This window comes from Pseudophryne corroboree, chromosome 8 (assembly GCF_028390025.1).
Source record: "Pseudophryne corroboree isolate aPseCor3 chromosome 8, aPseCor3.hap2, whole genome shotgun sequence".
Lineage (NCBI taxonomy): Eukaryota > Metazoa > Chordata > Amphibia > Anura > Myobatrachidae > Pseudophryne > Pseudophryne corroboree.
The window spans coordinates 161,627,046-161,649,871 of record NC_086451.1 but is presented as its reverse complement, the minus strand read 5'-3'; the positions used below and the strand labels follow the sequence as shown (position 1 = coordinate 161,649,871).

Sequence of the window (22,826 nt, the reverse complement as noted above, 5' to 3'; positions counted from 1 at the left end):
AGCCTCCAAAAACAGATTCAGTTGCATTTTCCAGCGTGTTTTGGATGCGCCTTTGCAAATCATCGACAAACTTATTTAGTACTATTTTGCAAATAGGGTTACATTGTTGCAACATTGTGTTCCCTAATTGCTTGATTTTTTAAATGCAACAATTGATAAAGACACCTGATAACTGCTCTGTGGAGTCTTATTTTGCGTCTACTTCTTATCTCCACTATTCTGACTTCTCCTGTCTGCTTACTTTGTGCCTTCCAACGCACAATGCGAACTACAGGTAGTGCTGCAGGGCCCACACCCTTTTAGTTGCCTTACAGAGCAGCTCTGGAGCTATTACAGTGCCCAGCTGCTGCAAGTAATCAGCTTGAATGCTTCAGGGGCTGGGGCATAGCCAACATGAGCCCCACACCGAAGTAGGGTGGAGGTGTTTAATGCGAACTAGGGGTCATCCAAGCGCCGCAAAAGGCCGCCATGCCCTGCACGCCCCTTTTCTCTTTTCATATGCAGACGAGGGTTGAAGCCAACTTTGACCCACTGCTTGGATGACATCACCATAAGCAAATCCATCTGCTGCAGGCCTTCCCCCAGGAATGCTTGCACTAGTTGTTGCATTTTGTTTGTTGTTTGGGGGTGCTTCAGTATTAGGTAGCCTTCTCCCCTCCCATGTTCATCTGAAAATATGTGTTCTCCCTGCAGTTGTTGTCCCCAGATGAGAGTTCCCTTGTGCTGCCTCAGTTGAATCTCCTTTACTTGACAGAGATGTGCCTGAGCAGCGGCCCTCCCCAGCCCTATCCCAAATCATACTTATTTTGCATAGGAGATACCATGGTCATGAAGATTGTTCTCCCAGGGTGAGGTTCATTCATTGCATTCTGGGTATGCTGACCCCTGTGATTTCCCCAAATGTGGGAAACTTGACAGCATTATTTGTGGTAGTGGGGGACTGTGTTTGTGCTTTCCTCTGGTCAGCTCTGGTAAAAGTCAGATTTCTTTGTCTCAGATCTTCCTCTAGCCTTGTTCTTCTTTCGAGAGTTTCCTTGTGCTGCCTCAGTTGGATCTCCTTCACTTGACAGGGGGGTGCCCGAGCAACGACCCTCCCCAGCTCTAGCCCAACTCCTACTTACCTGCCAGGTGAGATACTATGATCATGAAGGTGCTTCTCCCAGGGCAAGGCTCACCCATTGCACTCTGGGTGTGCTGCTCCTGCGATTTCCCCAAATGTGGGAAACTTGACTGCATAATTTGTGTTTCCCCTGGTCGGCTCTCGTATAATTCAGATCTCTTTGTCTCAGGTCTCTCTCCAGCCTAGTTTGCTGTCTGTTTCCACTTCTCTTTTCTTGAGCCGCTCCCTTCTATGCCCTTGCGCACTATCCCAGGATAATTATTGTAGCTGGTCTGCGGGTAACAGCTCTCAGATCCACTTCTAGAAAAAATGCAACAATGTAATTTGAGTGACAAACTGCAGAGATGAACGCTTTCTGTGACTGCTGCACAGGGATCACACAAACTCTATTCATAGGGCTGACTTCACTTAGGGGAGATGTTCTCGCCCCGCAAAGAAGTGCGAGTATATACCGCACTTACGGTACCATTGGATTTACAGATATTTTTTTGCAATACACTATGGGGGTCATTCTGAGTTGATTGCTCGCTATTTAAAACGGTGGAGTTAACATATCTCACGTGGAAGGTGATCATGTTATTAGCCTTGGCTTCGGCTAGGCGAGTGTCGGAATTAGCGGCTTTGTCACATAAAAGCCCATATTTGGTGTTCCATGTGGATAGAGCGGAATTGCGGACCCATCCTCAATTCCTACCAAAAGTGGTCTCATCTTTTCATATGAACCAACCTATTGTGGTGCCTTTGGCTACGCGTGACTTGGAGGATTCCGAGTTACTTGATGTGGTCAGGGCTTTGAAAATTTACGTGGCCAGGACGGCTAGAGTCAGGAAAACTGAAGCGCTGTTTGTCCTGTATGCAACCAACAAGATTGGTGCCCCTGCTTCAAAGCAGGCTATTGCTCGCTGGATTTGTAACACGATTCAGCAAGCGCATTCTATGGCTGGATTGCAGTTACCGAAATCGGTCTAGGCCCATTCCACGAGGAAAGTGGGCTCTTCTTGGGCGGCTGCCCGAGGGGTCTCGGCACTACAGCTGTGTCGAGCTGCTACTTGGTCAGGTTCAAACACCTTTTCAAAATACTATAAGTTTGATACCCTGGCTGAGGAGGAACTCATGTTTGCTCAATCGGTGCTGCAGAGTCATCCGCACTCTCCCGCCCGTTTTGGAGCTTTGGTATAATCCCCATGGTCCTTACGGAGTCCCCAGCATCCTCTAGGACGTTAGAGAAAATAAGATTTTAAACCTACCGGTAAATCTTTTTCTCGTAGTCCGTAGAGGATGCTGGGCGCCCGTCCCAAGTGCGGACTACTTCTGCAATACTTGTATATAGTTATTGCTTCAATAAGGGTTATGTTAGAGTTGCATCGGTCCTGCACTGATGCTACAGTATGTTGTTTTTTCGTACTCATAACTGGGTAGTTTATCACAAGTTATACGGTGTGATTGGTGTGGCTGGTATGAATCTTGCCCTGGATTAACAAAATCCTTTCCTCATACTGTCAGTCTCCTCTGGCGCATAGAGGGAGGAGCCAGTGCACACCCAGAACTAAAGTCTTTCTTAAAGTGCCCATGTCTCCTGCGGAGCCCGTCTATCCCCATGGTCCTTTCGGAGTCCCCAACACCCTCTACGGACTACGAGAAAAAGATTTACCGGTAGGTTTAAAATCTTATTTTCTACTTTATTCTTTTCTATCCTAGTTTATTACGACCAACTCTCATCCAAGGAGTTTGATATTCTACTACCTGCATGCAATTTAAATTGCTTAAATTGTTTATATGGTTGATTTGTCCTTCACAACCCATAATCTGCAACTTGGATGTACTTGTGTCATTGAAAATCTTATAATAAAAATGTTTATATATTGAAAAAAAAAGTTATAAGACATATGCATTCAATATTTGAAGAAACAAAATAAAATAAAGCTATGTATTGGGTTTCACTAACAAGCACATTGGAAGACTTGACTACTGTTAAAAGACATGCATTACATGGTATAGAGCCACAAACCACAATGTAGTAAAATAAAAACAAACTTACATGTGCTAGAGCTGGGGAGGGTCGCTGCTCGGGCAGCCCCCTGTCAAGTGAAGGAGATCCAACTGAGGCAGCACAAGGGAACTCTCGAAAGAAGAACAAGGCTAGAGGAAAATCTGAGACAAAGAAATCTGACTTTTACCAGAGCTGGCCAGAGGAAAGCACAAACACAGCCCCCCACTACCACAAATAATGCAGTCGAGTTTCCCACATTTGTGGAAATCACAGGGGTCAGCATACCCAGAATGCAATGAATGAACCTCACCCTGGGAGAACAATCTTCATGACCATGGTATCTCCTATGCAAAATAAGTATGATTTGGGATAGGGCTGGGGAGGGCCGCTGCTCAGGCACATCTCTGTCAAGTAAAGGAGATTCAACTGAGGCAGCACAAGGGAACTCTCATCTGGGGACAACAACTGCAGGGAGAACACATATTTTCAGATGAACATGGGAGGGCAGAAGGCTACCTAATACTGAAGCACCCCCAAACAACAAACAAAATGCAACAACTAGTGCAAGCATTCCTGGGGGAAGGCCTGCAGCAGATGGATTTGCATATGGTGATGTCATCCAAGCAGTGGGTCAAAGTTGGCTTCAACCCTCGTCTGCATATGAAAAGAGAAAAGGGGCGTGCAGGGCATGGCAGCCTTTTGCGGCGCTTGGATGACCCCTAGCTCGCATTAAACACCTCCACCCTCCTTCGGTGTGGGGCTCATGTTGGCTATGCCCCAGCCCCTGAAGCATTCAAGCTGATTTCTTGCAGCAGCTGGGCACTGTAACAGCTCCAGAGCTGCTCTGTAAGGCAAATAAAAGGGTGTGGGACCTGCAGCACTACCTGTAGTTCGCATTGTGCGTTGGAAGGCAAAAAGTAAGCAGACGGGAGAAGTCAGGATAGTGCGCAAGGGCATAGAAGGGAGGGGCTCAAGAAAAGAGAAGTGGAAACAGACAGTAAACTAGGCTGGAGAGAGACCTGAGACAAAGAGACCTGAATTATACGAGAGCCGACCAGGGGAACACAAATTATGCAGTCAAGTTTCCCACATTTGGGGAAATCGCAGGAGCAGCACACCCAGAGTGCAATGGGTGAGCCTTGCCCTGGGAGAAGCACCTTCATGATCATAGTATCTCACCTGGCAGGTAAGTAGGAGTTGGGCTAGAGCTGGGGAGGGTCGCTGCTCGGGCACCCCCTTCTCAAGTGAAGGAGATCCAACTGAGGCAGCACAAGGAAACTCTCGAAAGAAGAACAAGGCTAGAGGAAGATCTGAGACAAAGAAATCTGACTTTTACCAGAGCTGACCAGAGGAAAGCACAAACACAGTCACTCACTACCACAAATAATGCAGTCAAGTTTCCCACATTTGGGGAAATCACAGGGGTCAGCATACCCAGAATGCAATGAATGAACCTCACCCTGGGAGAACAATCTTCATGACCATGGTATCTCCTATGCAAAATAAGTATGATTTGGGATAGGGCTGGGGAGGGCCGCTGCTCAGGCACATCTCTGTCAAGTAAAGGAGATTCAACTGAGGCAGCACAAGGGAACTCTCATCTGGGGACAACAACTGCAGGGAGAACACATATTTTCAGATGAACATGGGAGGGCAGAAGGCTGCCTAATACTGAAGCACCCCCAAACAACAAACCAAATGCAACAACTAGTACAAGCATTCCTGGGGGAAGGTCTGCAGAAGACGGATTTGCATACGGTGATGTCATCCAAGCAGTGGGCCAAAGTTGGCTGGAACCCTCATCTGCATATGAAAAGAGAAAAGGGGTATGCAGGGCATGGCGGCCTTTTGCGGCGCTTGGATGACCCCTAGTTCGCATTAAATACCCCCACCCTCCTTCTGTGTGGGGCTCATGTTGGCCATGCCCCAGCCCCTGAAGCATTCAAGCTGATTTCTTGCAGCAGCTGGGCACTGTAACAGCTCCAGAGCTGCTCTGTAAGGCAAGTAAAAGGGTGTAGGCCCTGCAGCACTACCTGTAGTTTGCATTGTGCATTGTAAGGCACAAAGTAAGCAGACGGGAGGAGAAGTCAGAATAGTGCACAAGGGTATAGAAGGGAGGGGCTCAAGAAAAAAGAAGTGGAAACAGACAGTAAACTAGGCTGGAGAGAGACCTGAGACAAAGAGATCTGAATTATATGAGAGCCGACCAGGGGAAACACAAATTACGCAGTCAAGTTTCCCACATTTGGAGAAATCACAGGGGCAGCACACCCAAAGTGCAATGGGTGATCCTTGCCCAGGGAGAAGCAACTTCATGATCATAGTATCTCACCTGGCAGGTAAGTAGGAGTTGGGCTAGAGCTGGGGAGGGTCGCTGCTCGGGCACCCCCCTGTCAAGTGAAGGAGATCCAACTGAGGCAGCACAAGGGAACTCTCGAAAGAAGAACAAGGCTAGAGGAAAATCTGAGACAAAGAAATCTGACTTTTACCAGAGCTGACCAGAGGAAAGCACTACCACAAATAATGCAGTCGAGTTTCCCACATTTAGGGAAATTACAGGGGCAGCACACCCAGAGTGCAATGGGTGAGCCTTGCCCTGGGAGAAGCACCTACATGATCATAGTATCTCACCTGGCAGGTAAGTAGGAGTTGGGCTAGAGCTGGGGAGGGTCGCAGCTCGGGCACCCCCCTGTCAAGTGAAGGAGATCCAACTGAGGCAGCACAAGGGAACTCTCGAAAGAAGAACAAGGCTAGAGGAAGATCTGAGACAAAGAAATCTGACTTTTACCAGAGCTGACCAGAGGAAAGCACAAATACAGTCCCCCACTACCACAAATAATGCAGTCAAGTTTCCCACATTTGGGGAAATCACAGGGGTCAGCATACCCAGAATGCAATGAATGATCCTCAACCTGGGAGAACAATCTTCATGACCATGGTATCTCCTATGCAAAATAAGTATGATTTGGGATAGAGCTGGGGAGGGCCGCTGCTCAGGCACATCTCTGTCAAGTAAAGGAGATTCAACTGAGGCAGCACAAGGGAACTCTCATCTGGGGACAACAACTGCAGGGAGAACACATATTTTCAGATGAACATGGGAGGGCAGAAGGCTGCCTAATACTGAAGCACCCCCAAACAACAAACCAAATGCAACAACTAGTGCAAGCATTCCTGGGGGAAGGCCTGCAGCAGATGGATTTGCATATGGTGATGTCATCCAAGCAGTGGGTCAAAGTTGGCTTCAACCCTCGTCTGCATATGAAAAGAAAAAAGGGATGTGCAGGGCATGGCGGCCTTGTGCGGCACTTGGATGACCCCTAATTCACATTAAACACCTCCACCCTCCTTCGGTGTGGGGCCCATGTTGGCTATGCCCCAGCCCCTGAAGCATTCAAGCTGATTTCTTGCAGCAGCTGGGCACTGTAACAGCTCCAGAGCTGCTCTGTAAAGCATGCAAAAGGGCGTGGGCCCTGCAGCACTACCTGTAGTTTGCATTGTGCGTTGGAAGGCACAAAGTAAGCAGACGGGAGAAGTCAGGATAGTGCGCAAGGGCATAGAAGGGAGCGGCTCAAGAAAAGAGAAGTGGAAACAGACAGCAAACTAGGCTGGAGAGAGACCTGAGACAAAGAGATCTGAATTATACGAGAGCCGACCAGGGGAAACACAAATTATGCAGTCAAGTTTCCCACATTTGGGGAAATCGCAAGAGCAGCACACCCAGAGTGCAATGGGTGAGCCTTGCCCTGGGAGAAGCACCTTCATGATCATAGTATCTCACCTGGCAGGTAAGTAGGAGTTGGGCTAGAGCTGGGTAGGGTCGCTGCTCGGGCACTTCCCTGTCAAGTGAAGGAGATCCAACTGAGTCAGCACAAGGGAACTCTCGAAAAAAGAACAAGGCTAGAGGAAGATCTGAGACAAATAAATCTGACTTTTACCAGAGCTGACCAGAGGAAAGCACAAACACAGTCCCCCACTACCACAAATAATGCAGTCAAGTTTCCCACATTTGGGGAAATCACAGGGGGTCAGCATACCCAGAATGCAATGAATGAACCTCACCCTGGGATAACAGTCTTCATTACCATGATATCTCCTATGCAAAATAAGTATGATTTGGGATAGGGCTGGGGAGGGCCGCTGCTCAGGCACATCTCTGTCAAGTAAAGGAGATTCAACTGAGGCAGCACAAGGGAACTCTCATCTGGGGACAACAACTGCAGGGAGAACACATATTTTCAGATGAACATGGGAGGGCAGAAGGCTGCCTAATACTGAAGCACCCCCAAACAACAAACCAAATGCAACAACTAGTACAAGCATTCCTGGGGGAAGGTCTGCAGAAGACGGATTTGCATACAGTGATGTCATCCAAGCAGTGGGCCAAAGTTGGCTGGAACCCTCATCTGCATATGAAAAGAGAAAAGGGGTATGCAGGGAATGGCGGCCTTTTGCGGCGCTTGGATGACCCTTAGTTCGCATTAAACACCCCACCCTCCTTCGGTGTGGGGCTCATGTTGGCAATGCCCCAGCCCCTGAAGCATTCAAGCTGATTTCTTGCAGCAGCTTGGCACTGTAACAGCTCCAGAGCTGCTCTGTAATGCAAGTAAAAGTTTGTGGGCCCTGCAGCACTACCTGTAGTTTGCATTGTGCATTGGAAGGCACAAAGTAAGCAGACAGGAGGAGAAATCAGGATAGTGCACAAGGGTATAGAAGGGAGGGGCTCAAAAAAAAAGAAGTGGAAACAGACTGCAAACTAGGCTGGAGAGAGACCTGAGACAAAGAGATCTGAATTATATGAAAGCCGACCAGTGGAAACACAAATTATGCAGTCAAGTTTCCCACATTTGGGGAAATCACAGGGGCAGCACACCCAGAGTGCAATGGGTGAGCCTTGCCCTGGGAGAAGCACCTTCATGATCATAGTATCTCACCTGGCAGGTAAGTAGGAGTTGGGCTAGAGCTGGGGAGGGTCGCTGCTTGGGCACCCCCCTGTCAAGTGAAGGAGATCCAACTGAGGCAGCACAAGGGAACTCTCGAAAGAAGAACAAGGCTAGAGGAAGATCTGAGACAAAGAAATCTGACTTTTACCAGAGCTGACCAGAGGAAAGCACAAACACAGTCCCCCACTACCACAAAAAATGCAGTCAAGTTTCCCACATTTGGGGAAATCACAGGGGTCAGCATACCCAGAATGCAATGAATGAACCTCACCCTGGGAGAACAATCTTCATGACCATGGTATCTCCTATGCAAAATAAGTATGATTTGGGATAGGGCTGGGGAGGGCCGCTGCTCAGGCACATCTCTGTCAAGTTAAGAAGATTCAACTGAGGCAGCACAAGGGAACTCTCATCTGGGGACAACAACTGCAGGGAGAACACATATTTTCAGATGAACATGGGAGGGCAGAAGGCTGCCTAATACTGAAGCACCCCCAAACAACAAACCAAATGCAACAACTAGTGCAAGCATTCCTGGGGGAAGGCCTGCAGCAGATGGATTTGCATATGGTGATGTCATCCAAGCAGTGGGTCAAAGTTGGCTTCAACCCTCGTCTGCATATGAAAAGAGAAAAGGGGCGTGCAGGGCATGGCGGCCTTTTGCGGCGCTTGGATGACCCCTAGTTCGCATTAAACACCTCCACCCTCCTTCGGTGTGGGGCTCATGTTGGCTATGCCCCAGCCCCTGAAGCATTCAAGCTGATTTCTTGCAGAAGCTGGGCACTGTAACAGCTCCAGAGCTGCTCTGTATGGCAAGTAAAAGGGTGTGGGCCCTGCAGCACTACCTGTAGTTTGCATTGTGCGTTGGAAGGCACAAAGTAAGCAGATGGGAGAAGTCAGGATAGTGCGCAAGGGCATAGAAGGGAGCGGCTCAAGAAAAGAGAAGTGGAAACAGACAGCAAACTAGGCTGGAGAGCTCTTCTGTCTATATTTTGCAAACCTGCTCTTGTCCTCTCCAGCTGCTCCATGTAGATTTGACGTCTGGAAAGGTGCATAACCCACTGACAAGCAGGCACACTCCTGCATGAGTTTTCTCTCTCACTAGCTGGATGATACACAATCATTTGCATGTGCTCCACCTCTGACACACCACCCACCCAACCACCCAGTGACCAGAGCCACCCACAAGCCAACTGGCTCCGTGATTTAATTTGCACAGTGTAGTCATCCAGGCAGCATGTCCTTCTCAATGGAAGGATCTCTGGTTCCATGGAATCTTCCACATTGGAATGCTGCGGAATAAAAAGGATTTAAATATTCAGCTTGCTAGCATTCAATGTACCTGCGGCTTGGCTTTAGCACATGGGTCTTCATCCTGTGGCCCTCCAGCTGCTGTGAAACTACACATCCCAGCATGCCCTGCCACAGTTTTGCTATTAAGGTATGCTAAAACTGAGGCAGGGCATGCTGGGATGTGTAGTTCCACAGCAGCTGGAGGGTCGCAGGTTGAAGACCCATGTTCTAGCATGCCTGTTCTATGATGCATGTACCGTGATGTCACAATCAGCTTGGAATGGGGTGTCTAGCAGGCATTTGCTGACAGCCACTTGAGGGAGTCACACATCAGGAGATGCAGCATATCGGAGGTCTTCGATGCCTTTCCAGCAAATGCACACCACCTGCTGCTGGTCTGGACACAAAACAATGCCCACAATTGAAGTCCCAAAATGCCCAACTACAGGATTCATGTAAGTAGTGAATTTAGGAATGAATTTAGAAGTAGGAAATTAAGTTAGTTCACAAGTACATTCAAATTCAGATCTAAAGTCTAGGTAGGCCTCACATCCTGGCAGCCCCCAGCACTTAAAAATGCCTTGATTAGAGGTAGAGAATTAAATGTAGATAAAAAGTAGACACAAAATAAGACTCCACAGAGCAGTTATCAGGTGTCTTTATCAATTGTTGCATTTAAAAAATCAAGCAATTAGGGAACACAATGTTGCAACAATGTAACCCTATTTGCAAAATAGTACTAAATAAGTTTGTCGATGTAAGACATTTGCAAAGGCGCATCCAAAACACGCTGGAAAATGCAACTGAATCTGTTTTTGGAGGCTAGAATAGGAAATGAGCATTGGTCCTACAAGTACTGAAAGCTCTTCTCCCATCTCCCTTTTCTGAAAAGCCATTTAATATATGGTTCCCAGATAGGGGACATATCAGATATTGCCTTTCAAAAGCAGCAAATATCATACCACTTCTATTGCCATCAAAGATAAACATTGATTGTTTTCAGATATTGGATTGAAAAAGCAGTCTTTATTGACATAAAGAAGCAAAAAAACATACATAAACATTACACACATAAGTACCGTTTTGCAGCACAGCCAAAACACAATACAAATGCTGTCGGTATAGTACAGTTCAAGAACTACAGCACAGGCCAGCCTACACTATAAATCATGAACTGCACTATACATTTAAACAATACAATAATACAACAGTTAATAAGGCTATGGGTGTGGAGTGTAAGAGGGTGAAGGAATCACAAGCCCGAAGCTTTATTGAAAGACAGACACATATAAAGGGAGGATTAATAAATACAAAGATATCCTTTACTATAGAATGTAGTCCAATCCGGTCTTTCAACTCTTCCACAACTGAAAAACGGATAGTGTTCCCAAGCCTTCCATCCTGGAATATCTTCAGTCTCTCGCCAATGAAGAAAACAATCCCTCCAGCAGACTCTTCAACCACGATACAAGATCACAGCCAAAAGGGCGAGAAGCAACTACACTTGCGTTTAACCAAAATGGCTAAAACTTAGTGAAGGAAAGTGCAGTGCACCAAAACATAAGCTGACACAATCATGGAGAATGCGCCAGCATATATGCTCTTCTATCTATATTTTGCAAACCTGCTCTTGTCCCCTCCAGCTGCTCCATGTAGATTTGACGCCTGGCAAGGTGCATAACCCACTGACAAGCAGGCACACTCCTGCATGAGTTTTCACTCTCACTAGCTGGATGATACACATTCATTTGCATGTTGTCACAAACTGAGGGCTGGTGCTGACCAGGGGGAAGCCTCAGTTGTAGGGGCTGAGGTATATGTGTACCTGGGAGGCAGTACAGGGTTCTTAGACAAGCAGGGAACCTTTAGAACAAATGCCCGAAGGCGTGACCAAGACAACGAAGGAAAGTTCAAAGGTTTATTAAACACAGTTCAGAGGAATACGGATGACTTGGTACAGGTAACAGGAATCACAGTTCAGAGAAATACTTGGGATCGATGGCGGAGCACCGATGGAGACTTGGGATCGATGGCGGAGCACCGATGGAGACTTGGGATCGATGGCGGAGCACCGATGGAGACTTGGGATCGATGGCGGAGCACCGATGGAGACTTGGGATCGATGGCGGAGCACCGATGGAGACTTGGGATCGATGGCGGAGCACCGATGGAGACTTGGGATCGATGGCGGAGCACCGATGGAGACTGGGGATCGATGGCGGGACACCGATGGTGACTGGGGATCGATGGCGGAACACCGATGGCTACTGGGGATCGATGGCGGAACACCGATGGTGACTTGGGATCGATGGCGGAACACCGATGGTGACTGGGAATCGATGGCGGAACACCGATGGTTACTGGGGATCGATGGCGGAACACCGATGGTTGCTGGCAGGGCAGAGCACCGCTGGAAGCTAGAAGCTGGAAGCCGGTCTCAGGTAACTGCCAGTCACAGGGAGCAATGTAGACACTGCAGAGTCAGGCTGTACAGCAGAGAAAGTCCATGGAAGGACTGCACACTGGAATCACTGAAGACAATTGAAGCACTGACAAATCTTTCCAGCCCAGGAACAAGATATTTATACCAGCTGGGAAACAGGGATTGGCTGGCTGATTAAGCAGAGTCCAGAGTGCAGCTGCTGGGTAATCAGGCCGAGAGCAGAGTACAGCTGATAGGCTGAAAAGTAACATGTGATGAAAACAAACATGGCTGCGCCCATGTTTGAACTTGGAGGGAAAGACTGTTTGTAACTTGCATGTGAAACTTAACCCTGATGCTGCCAGAATCACAGTAAAGAGATTAGAAACAATGAGATGCAGCGTGCTGCACACAGACAGTGCAGATGGAATCCAGGCTTGGAACACTGGGACAGTCTCAGGAGACATTTGGAAGGTAAATACTGATAAGGAATTACCTGGATCGTGACAGCACCCCCTCCTTTAGGAGTGGCCCCAGGACACTTCTTATAAATTCTTTACCTGAACAAACGGAAGGATCTAGATTGAATCCTGATGAACTTGAACTGGCTGGAACCAGATGAGACTGTACTGGACCTATGGACGAGACCAGATTGAGTCCAGACAAACTTGAACCAGCTGAGACCGGCGGAGACTTTGGGCCGACGGATAGGACAGGATTGAGTTTGGAGACCGTTGAATCAGCTGGAACTGAAGGAGTCTTTGGACCTACGGATGGAACCGGATTGGGTCCACAGATATCGGAATCGGCTGGAACTGAAGGAGTCAGAATCCGGTTAGAACCGGAATGAGTTGTATCAGAGTGTTCAGTTAGACCATCCTGGACATGGTCCATGCTGGATGCCAACAGGGTGGTGCTCTCTGAAGACGGCAAACTGGAGTTCATAACTGCATCTGTAGCACAAAAATTTCCATCTGGGAACTTGGCTCTGGATACTTCCCTTGGGGCTGAAACTTTGGTGACCCCTCCTGGGGTTGACGAATCAGACACCTCTCTCAGGGTTGTTTTCTCCAGCACCCCTCCTGGGGTTGACAGATCATAAACTCCTTTTTGAGAAGACTCATATGCCCCTACTAGAGCTTGAACATTGGATACCCCTCCTGGGGTTGTAGACACAGACGCCCCTTCTTGGGCTGTAGACACAGACGCCCCTGAACCACGGAGGGTTACTTGTATTCCATCCAGCCGAGAGGAGAGGTCCTGGAGACAGCGGATCACATGGCCCTGTGCAGTCTCCTGACGTTCAAGGCAGGCTGCAAGTTCTTGCATCGGCCTGGTCGCTTGGACCTGGTCTCCGGCCGGATCCATTGGGTCAGTGCTTACTGTCACAAACTGAGGGCTGGTGCTGACCAGGGGGAAGCCTCAGTTGTAGGGGCTGAGGTATATGTGTACCTGGGAGGCAGTACAGGGTTCTTAGACAAGCAGGGAACCTTTAGAACAAATGCCCGAAGGCGTGACCAAGACAACGAAGGAAAGTTCAAAGGTTTATTAAACACAGTTCAGAGGAATACGGATGACTTGGTACAGGTAACAGGAATCACAGTTCAGAGAAATACTTGGGATCGATGGCGGAGCACCGATGGAGACTTGGGATCGATGGCGGAGCACCGATGGAGACTTGGGATCGATGGCGGAGCACCGATGGAGACTTGGGATCGATGGCGGAGCACCGATGGAGACTTGGGATCGATGGCGGAGCACCGATGGAGACTTGGGATCGATGGCGGAGCACCGATGGAGACTGGGGATCGATGGCGGGACACCGATGGTGACTGGGGATCGATGGCGGAACACCGATGGCTACTGGGGATCGATGGCGGAACACCGATGGTGACTTGGGATCGATGGCGGAACACCGATGGTGACTGGGTATCGATGGCGGAACACCGATGGTTACTGGGGATCGATGGCGGAACACCGATGGTTGCTGGCAGGGCAGAGCACCGCTGGAAGCTAGAAGCTGGAAGCCGGTCTCAGGTAACTGCCAGTCACAGGGAGCAATGTAGACACTGCAGAGTCAGGCTGTACAGCAGAGAAAGTCCATGGAAGGACTGCACACTGGAATCACTGAAGACAATTGAAGCACTGACAAATCTTTCCAGCCCAGGAACCCAGGAACAAGATATTTATACCAGCTGGGAAACAGGGATTGGCTGGCTGATTAAGCAGAGTCCAGAGTGCAGCTGCTGGGTAATCAGGCCGAGAGCAGAGTACAGCTGATAGGCTGAAAAGTAACATGTGATGAAAACAAACATGGCTGCGCCCATGTTTGAACTTGGAGGGAAAGACTGTTTGTAACTTGCATGTGAAACTTAACCCTGATGCTGCCAGAATCACAGTAAAGAGATTAGAAACAATGAGATGCAGCGTGCTGCACACAGACAGTGCAGATGGAATCCAGGCTTGGAACACTGGGACAGTCTCAGGAGACATTTGGAAGGTAAATACTGATAAGGAATTACCTGGATCGTGACACATGTGCTCCACCTCCGACACACCGCCCACCCAACCACCCAGTCACCAGAGCCACCCACAAGCCAACTGGCTCCGTGATTTAATTTGCACAGTGCAGTCATCCAGGCAGCATGTCCTTCTCAATGGAATAATCTCTGGTTCCATGGAATCTTCCGCATTGGAATGCTGCGGAACAAAAATGATTTAAACATTCAGCTTGCTAGCATTCAATGTACCTGCGGCTTGGCTCTAGCACATGGGTCTTCATCCTGTGGCCCTCCAGCTGCTGTGAAACTACACATCCCAGCATGCCCTGCCACAGTTTTGCTATTAAGGTATGCTAAAACTGAGGCAGGGCATGCTGGTATATGTAGTTCCACAGCAGCTGGAGGGTCGCAGGTTGAAGACCCATATTCTAGCATGCCTGTTCTATGATGCATGTTCCGTGATGTCACAATCAGCTTGGAATGGGGTGTCTAGCATGCATTTGCTGACAGCCACTTGAGGGAGACACACATCAGGAGATGCAGCATATCGGAGGTCTTCGATGCCTTTCCAGCAAAATGCACACCACCAGCTGCTGGTCTGGACACAAAACAATGCCCACAATTGAAGGCTCAAAATGCCCAACTACAGGATTAATATAAGTAGTGAATTTAGGAATGAATTTAGAAGTAGGAAATTAAGTTAGTTCACAAGTACATTCAAATTCAGATCTAAAGTCTAGGTAGGCCTCACGTCCTGGCAGCCCCCAGCATTTAAAAATGCCTTGATTAGAGGTAGGGAATTAAATGTAGATAAGAAGTAGACACAAAATAAGACTCCACAGAGCAATTATCAGGTGTCTTTATCAATTGTTGCATTTAAAAAAATCAAGCAATTAGGGAACACAATGTTGCAACAATGTAACCCTATTTGCAAAATAGTACTAAATAAGTTTGTCGATGTAAGACATTTGCAAAGGCGCAAACAAAACACGCTGGAAAATGCAACTGAATCTGTTTTTGGAGGTTAGAATAGATGCAGGATCAAGTAGCTCAATGGGTAGGGTATTTGATTAGAATTCAACAGGTTATAGGTTTGAATCCTGGGTATGATAGTTTGAGGTGTTATTTAATAAAGTATGTTTATATATTAGTCACACATGGTTTACTTGTACAAATGGCATGTCACCAGTTAGTGCTGACTGCTGATATGCCATTTGCACAAACACGCCATGTGTGACTGTATATGCATTTAAGGAGGGCACCCCGGCAATACCACAAACCATTGAGTGTCAAGTATACTAGATATATCTTCATATCTCATGTGCTTTCTCTGAGACCAATCTTGTTATGCCCCTTCCCCACAAGGCATGCGCCTTTTGTCCATATTGCAAAAATGGGGAGGGGGGAGGGGGGCATATAATTATCTGTCACAGGGCACCAAAAAGTCTAGTTATGGCTCTGGTATGCATTATGCATTCTGGCTGACCATATCTCCAACACTGGCTGGTTGGAATAGAAATCCGGTTATCTATGTGAGCAAATGACCATCAACGATTTACTCTCAAACACTAGAAAATGGACAAAAATGGTCCCCTAAACAAATTGGTTAAATTTTGGGTTTAACCAATTTGTGTAATGACCATTTTTGACCACTTTTCTAGTGTTTGGGAGCAAATGGTTAATTGACATTTGCTCCTATACATTACCAGATTTTCATTCCATCCATCCAGACTGGATAGATAGCCTGACAGATAATTGTGTAGTGTACGCCCAGGATAACTGTCAGTTGTGCTTTCTTTTATGACGGCACATAAATGGGTGGGCAGATCCAGAGCAAGCACTGCCCACTCATGCATAGTTGTCAACTGATGTGAAGTTCCAGTGGGCAATCTCAGTTATAAAGAAAAGTATCTGGAAATTGTCCCTAGTTTAAAAAAAAAATAAAAAAAAATTGATCAACTCCATTTATTTAGTATGATATCCCAGGTGATAGGATGCCGGCAGTTAGAACAACATACTTTATTAAATAACACATCTCAAACTACCATACCCAGGATTCAAACCTATAACCTGTTGAATTCTAATCAAACACCCTACCTATTGAGCTATTTGATCCTGCATAAAAATTGTGAACATTATATGAAGCTATTGGTACTTTGAAAAAAAAAGTATCAGCATTACAACGCAGCAGATCCATGCAGTTTGCAGCCACACACTACATGTATCTGCTCAGCCACAATGCTGATTATTTCTTCACAAAGTACAAGGTGAGCTCCAAACAGAATTCTCTAGCTTAGAATTATGCCAAACCTAGAAGTCGGGCCCCCCACCCTGGGATCCCCCAGAGGGAGGCCTGCACCGTCATGCGGCAGGCTTGTCCGTTTTGGAAGCAGGCTGATGGGCAGCCCAGGCTTGCTTCAGTCTGGGCTTGGCAGGTCTGGAAGCATGAGCTTGCTTTGGGTATGCCTGACAGTAGTATAGTGAACCACTTTCCGTCAAACTCATTTTTGACAGGTGGGAACGCCTCTAATTATGCAAACCACACCCAGATCCTCCCCTAACCCCACCCAGATACACCCTTAACCACGCCCCTAACCACGCATCCTGATACGCCCACTTTTCATTCCCTTCTGCTGGTATTTTATATGAAATAAGCCTACAAAATCAGTTATAAGCGCTTTTTATACATTGTGTATTATCACTGATGATGCAACGATGTATATTATTTCAAAATGATTTATAAAATAAGTATTAACTCTTAATATTAATAATATTATATGAAGAAATCATTGTGTGTTTAAAGTATTTTTTTCTTCATACATTCACTGTGGTTCTGGGATCCTCTTACACGCTGAAAGTCCGGAGGGGGGATGATGAGTGGCCTGTTGTTTAAGATAAATGCTAATAATGAGGGCTACCAGCACCCAACATGACTTGTGTAATTAGATAAGAAATTGCTAACTTTAAAAAAAAAAAAAATGCATATTACAAATACTCAGCAAAACACAGTACACATTTTTTTTTTGATCAGAGTGCTGATGCTAATAATAAAAATACAATGTTTTACATGTCTATTTATAATATGCTGGTGCTTCATCTTTTTGACTTCGCCCTTGATATTTTAGGAACAATAGTATATATTGTATATGAATCAATGTTTTGGCTCATAGGACCGTTATCATGAGGTATACTGCAAATATGGCTTGTTTATAATCATTCTGATGTATAAGTGTATACTATTCCCAATTGATTTATCACTGATGATGGAGCGTTGTATATTATTACCAATTGATTTATAAAATAAACGTGCTGATTCGATCATGATATAATTTTGCATTTTAAAATGATTTTTAAAATGAGTCATTGCTGGAGGACATATTTTTTTTTCTTCATACAGTCACTGATCTAAATATCTCACAGAAAATGGGGTGTATGATCTAACCATCATTTCAAAAAATATATACTTTATTCATGCTGGACATGCTCAGACATGTATATACATGTATTATTTTAAAAAAATATTTGCGTTATTTTTGCAAACATATGTAGAAACAGCATATTTGTGCTTAAGTCGTGGAATTTTTTTTTAAATATGTGCATTTTTGTTACATCAATAAGGTAAGTTTATTAAATATTAATTATATATTAAAGAAGCCTTGTTATCCATCACAAGAAGCAAATCAAAAGAAAATTCACTGATTCCGTAATTTTAACCAATTTAAATAAAGGTTGTATTTTATTTTAACTCAGTGTTTAAAATACCTTTTTTTCCCACCAAGTAATTGCTGGTGGGTTGCTCTAATGAAAGACCCTTACAAGACATGTACTGTGCCAGATAAGACTTTACTTACAATTCTGTTACAGGACATCTCTATTCTACAAAGTGATAACAACTGTTTAATATCACATTCATATCTTTCCTTGAAATGTAAGTGTACATTGTACTTATTGTATCCTCTTTTCATTTTCTGAACATGCTCTGCAAAATGATCTTTCACAGATTGCTGCAAGTACTGTTCACTAATTGTATACTGCAACTCTAGTAGTAGTATGACATCTTGTTCACTGGTGGTTAATACAGTATGTGCATTTTCGTAATAAAAAAAGTATATTTGCATTTTTGTTACATCAACAATACAAGTTTATTAAAGGTTTATGATATATTAAAGAAGCCTCCTTGTTATTCATCACAAGAAGCAAATCAAATAAATTATTTACACATATATTATATTACATTTTTCTTATGCCAGCACTGCTATTATATATTTGGTGCCACAGTAACTAAACAGGAAGGGAGAACAGTGTTATTGTGAGGCTGGACATGACAGGACAGGAAGCAGGCAGTGGTGATACAGTATGAAGTAGAGATGGTTCAATCTGCTGAAAAGCTCTTTGAGGTATGAATTTCAGAAGGCTGTGTATTTGGAATGGATGCATGTTTTTATGTAAAATGTGTGGTGTTATTGAGTGTAGATTGTGTTAGAAAGTGTTCAGTGAATGTACATGAACATTAATGTATCCACAGCAAGAAATCCACAGTTTCTAACATGTTGCTGCTTTGATGTAGCATATGGATAATCATTGATATATTTTTGTTACAGTACATATGATATAAAAAAATACTAAAAAAAAATTCTAAAGTAAAAAATTAGGCTCCATTCAGAAATAGTAAAATGTAAAAATAAACAGTATGTAGGTTTGGTGCTTCCATTTTTGTAGATGTTGAATTGCCAGAAATAGGTGAACTTTTCTCAGTTGTCTGTTCATTGTAACATGTTTAACTTTTTTGAGTGGAGTCTATTTTATAAATATAGTACAATATTCTTGTATTAGAAAATAGCAGAACAGTGAACAAGGAGCAGCTAAGTTGTAAAAACAAAAGATTTCACTTTTGCATCTTTAAATGCTGCAAAAACAATTAGTATAATTCCACTTAATTCAGGAACAAATCATATTTTGCAGTTCTCTTTAAGGATACGTAAAAAAGACCAAAGCACATGCAACAGGACAACACCGTGTGACCAAGTATACGGAAACCTACTCACATGTATTAAATCCATTTAAAACATAATATAATAAGCCACCATACAGCAAGTTACCCCCCTTTTTGTGTAAGATTTCTACTTGATGTAAAGATGGCAATGAGCACTTCAAACCTACAATGCCCCAATCAAATTAGGTGCAGCTGGAAAATCCTACAGTCAGCAAAAATGACAAATACTTCTGATCCAAGGGAGCTGGTGCCGGTAGTAAACGTGACGTGTAAACAACTCTGCTAATTATCTAAAATATATGTGGAGTTTTCAGAAAACCAGAAGTAACATGGCCGCCAAACCAGTACTGCAAGTATTCCAGTAAGCGTTCCAAGTGCTCCAAACAGAAAGTAATGTGCCCATTCTTACACTGTATTCTAAAGACTTAAACAGGAAGTATATGCGTCCATTCATGCGGTCCACACCATCACTAGTGCAGGAGTTGCAGAGCACACGATATGATAATCATTAGGTATCTTCATTTTAAAGCTTTGAGTTCCATTGGCATCATAAGTTTTTTAAAGGATATTTGTTGCATTCAAAAAAAGATTTAAAAATATACAGTACATTAAAATAAACATAATACATAAATAGGTTTTTTTTCTCCAAGTCATAGGGCGATCACAAAAGTCTCTTACACGACATGTGTTGTTTTAGATAAGAGCTTAGATACAACACCACACCTTTGTGCAAAATTAACCCTTAGATGGTGCAACTTAGAGGAAGATTGATAAAGTCTCCATTTACATTATCCCAATATGGTATATTACTACTCTATACCAATATTCTTTACAAGCCAGCATACAACTAATATGGAATGGATCATGTTGTGCAGTAACTTAGAGGAAGAATTATGTATTTTATACCCAGAGAGGCACTGGTTACAGATACTCAATGCAGAGGAATGGCACATTAGGTGTAAAATGTCATATTTGTTTCTACACAGGGCAGTGGTATCTACAGCTCCCACACACCGCTGTGATTTAGTCTTCCGGGATATTACATGTTGATAGACCCATTTGAATTTGCTACCAGTATTAGCATTGGAAGACCTGAAAAAATACCAATTGTCACAGTAACAGGCTTATCTATAAATCTGGCATTGGAAAGGTATAGCGGATGAAATGTAGTTCAAAGGGGTTGTATTCTAATTCTACCTTTTCAGATTTTATACAGCATTAGTGGTTTATCTGAATGGGCATAACAATTTTTCTCCTTGTTATACAAGGCCTTGGGACTGTATAAGAGTTAAAATGACTCCAAGAAAAAATGGATTGATACTGCGTCCCACTGAGTGCCATCAGAAACAGCATTGCTGTAACAATTCCTGTCATTTGTAATAGTGGTTAAATAGACTTTAATCTGTGTTACCCATGGATATTTACATATGTATACATATGTATGGTTAATATTATTTATAGCACATTAATTGCCAGTTATTGATTTATAATTATTTGTATCTCTACATCTACTGTAATTTATATATGATAAATCCATGTTATCCATCTGGAAATAGTAAACTTTTCTTACAGTTGTTATCAAAGGATATATAATGTAAACTTCCTATCAAAATTTCCCTTAATATTTGCTTTTAGTAATAATACTGGACTTTGCTGTGGCAGTTTGCTAATATATCACCCCTAGACTATGAAAGCGGTGTTGAAACATTTATAAAATTAGATTACTTACATTTAAGAAGAAATAATTTGTGAATTAATCCTCTCAATCATGGACATATTGTGTTTAATTTTTGCATAATGTTATTTTACAGATTTTTCCAGTGAAACTTAATGTTAGTATTGTAAACGTGTGCTGTCCAATAGGCACACAGACATTTGCCCTCAAGGTTTACAGTCCCTGAGGCCCTCCACAGAGGGTTGTATGACTTTTTTTCATTATGCTGTGTGTATTTAGTACTTATTTTGTGCTTGTATAAATGAAATCCACATATGGAAATCCCTAAAACCTGGACTGTAGGGTGCCTTGAGGCCCGCGTTTGGGTACCACTTTACTAGTGAGTACAATTCAGACAAAACCAACTACAGAGGAGCAATGAAATTGTGCATGCAATCATCATTTCCAGGGATCTGCCAGTTTTTAATACAGAGTCACATGTGACAGTCATGCTCATTCTAATGGAAGCTGGAATCCAAGGGCGTAGCTACCATAGGTGCAGGCAGTGCAGCTGCTATGGGGACCAGAGCTGAGAGGGGCTCAACTTCCCTGTCACAGTTACATGTGTTATAACCATTTTTCGCCATTGGATGATACATAGGGGCTTTACAAACTTTTGCCTTGGGGCCTACAATATATCTAGTTATGCCCCAGTACCTGCTCATCATAATGTTGCTTAAAATAAACTGGAGGGCATTGGAATGTTACATAACATGAACCAGGGAACTGCAATGTGGCACAATATGAAGTGAAGGCACTATAATGTAGCATAATAGGTAGTATGTGCACTGTAATGTGGCATAATATGAACTGGGGACTCTATATGTCATAATGTGAATTGGGGATACTGTGTTATATAATATGAATTGGCAGCCCTACAAAGTGACATAATATGAACCACCAGAGCACTACTAATCATAAAATAAACTATTACACTTCCATAGGGAATACATTAACTAAGGCACTACTATGGATTAGATAATCAACTACTGTAGGGCACTATAATGGGGCATAAAATGAACAACTTCTGTGGTGAGGTGTCTCTCTAAAACCATTGGGACAGTGGCCTCTTCAAAATGTTGTTATGGGGCCCACAAAGTTCTGGCTACGCCCCTGCTGGAAGCCATGTGATTCACAGGTAATAGTATAAATGTCTGATAGGAGTTTCTGTGTGAACTTTGTGGGCCCCATAACAACATTTTGAAGAGGCCACTGTCCCAATGGTTTTAGAGAGACACCTCACCACAGAAGTTGTTCATTTTATGCCCCATTATAGTGCCCTACAGTAGTTGATTATCTAATCCATAGTAGTGCCTTAGTTAATGTATTCCCTATGGAAGTGTAATAGTTTATTTTATGATTAGTAGTGCTCTGGTGGTTCATATTATGTCACTTTGTAGGGCTGCCAATTCATATTATATAACACAGTATCCCCAATTCACATTATGACATATAGAGTCCCCAGTTCATATTATGCCACATTACAGTGCACATACTACCTATTATGCTACATTATAGTGCCTTCACTTCATATTGTGCCACATTGCAGTTCCCTGGTTCATGTTATGTAACATTCTAATGCCCTCCAGTTTATTTTAAGCAACATTATGATGAGCAGGTACTGGGGCATAACTAGATATATTGTAGGCCCCAAGGCAAAAGTTTGTAAAGCCCCTATGTATCATCCAATGGCGAAAAATGGTTATAACACATGTAACTGTGACAGGGAAGTTGAGCCCCTCTCAGCTCTGGTCCCCATAGCAGCTGCACTGCCTGCACCTATGGTAGCTACGCCCTTGGATTCCAGCTTCCATTAGAATGAGCATGACTGTCACATGTGACTCTGTATT

At 44.2% G+C, this 22,826-nt stretch overlaps 10 non-coding genes and 2 pseudogenes across 10 annotated transcripts; 2 read left to right on the top strand and 10 right to left on the bottom strand.

Annotated features, from left to right (window-relative positions):
- The first annotated feature begins 797 nt into the window (after positions 1 to 797).
- LOC134950951 (U1 spliceosomal RNA) lies at positions 798 to 961 on the top strand. The gene has a single exon (XR_010183780.1). It is a non-coding gene; the product is annotated as a U1 spliceosomal RNA (small nuclear RNA).
- Positions 962 to 1,113: 152 nt separating this feature from the next.
- Positions 1,114 to 1,276, top strand: LOC134951990 (U1 spliceosomal RNA). Its single transcript, XR_010184619.1, has one exon. It is a non-coding gene; the product is annotated as a U1 spliceosomal RNA (small nuclear RNA).
- A 2,031-nt stretch (positions 1,277 to 3,307) lies between these two features.
- LOC134950893 (U1 spliceosomal RNA) lies at positions 3,308 to 3,471 on the bottom strand. Its single transcript, XR_010183731.1, has one exon. It is a non-coding gene; the product is annotated as a U1 spliceosomal RNA (small nuclear RNA).
- Positions 3,472 to 4,142: 671 nt separating this feature from the next.
- On the bottom strand, positions 4,143 to 4,304 carry LOC134952089 (U1 spliceosomal RNA). Its single transcript, XR_010184700.1, has one exon. It is a non-coding gene; the product is annotated as a U1 spliceosomal RNA (small nuclear RNA).
- A 152-nt stretch (positions 4,305 to 4,456) lies between these two features.
- Positions 4,457 to 4,620, bottom strand: LOC134951354 (U1 spliceosomal RNA). The gene has a single exon (XR_010184109.1). It is a non-coding gene; the product is annotated as a U1 spliceosomal RNA (small nuclear RNA).
- Positions 4,621 to 5,315: 695 nt separating this feature from the next.
- LOC134953412 (U1 spliceosomal RNA) lies at positions 5,316 to 5,457 on the bottom strand (annotated as a pseudogene).
- A 145-nt stretch (positions 5,458 to 5,602) lies between these two features.
- On the bottom strand, positions 5,603 to 5,756 carry LOC134952785 (U1 spliceosomal RNA; annotated as a pseudogene).
- A 152-nt stretch (positions 5,757 to 5,908) lies between these two features.
- LOC134951147 (U1 spliceosomal RNA) lies at positions 5,909 to 6,072 on the bottom strand. The gene has a single exon (XR_010183940.1). It is a non-coding gene; the product is annotated as a U1 spliceosomal RNA (small nuclear RNA).
- Positions 6,073 to 6,743: 671 nt separating this feature from the next.
- Positions 6,744 to 6,906, bottom strand: LOC134952265 (U1 spliceosomal RNA). Its single transcript, XR_010184827.1, has one exon. It is a non-coding gene; the product is annotated as a U1 spliceosomal RNA (small nuclear RNA).
- Positions 6,907 to 7,058: 152 nt separating this feature from the next.
- On the bottom strand, positions 7,059 to 7,223 carry LOC134951941 (U1 spliceosomal RNA). Its single transcript, XR_010184580.1, has one exon. It is a non-coding gene; the product is annotated as a U1 spliceosomal RNA (small nuclear RNA).
- Positions 7,224 to 7,896: 673 nt separating this feature from the next.
- Positions 7,897 to 8,059, bottom strand: LOC134952188 (U1 spliceosomal RNA). Its single transcript, XR_010184765.1, has one exon. It is a non-coding gene; the product is annotated as a U1 spliceosomal RNA (small nuclear RNA).
- Positions 8,060 to 8,211: 152 nt separating this feature from the next.
- On the bottom strand, positions 8,212 to 8,375 carry LOC134950873 (U1 spliceosomal RNA). The gene has a single exon (XR_010183715.1). It is a non-coding gene; the product is annotated as a U1 spliceosomal RNA (small nuclear RNA).
- Positions 8,376 to 22,826: the final 14,451 nt, after the last annotated feature.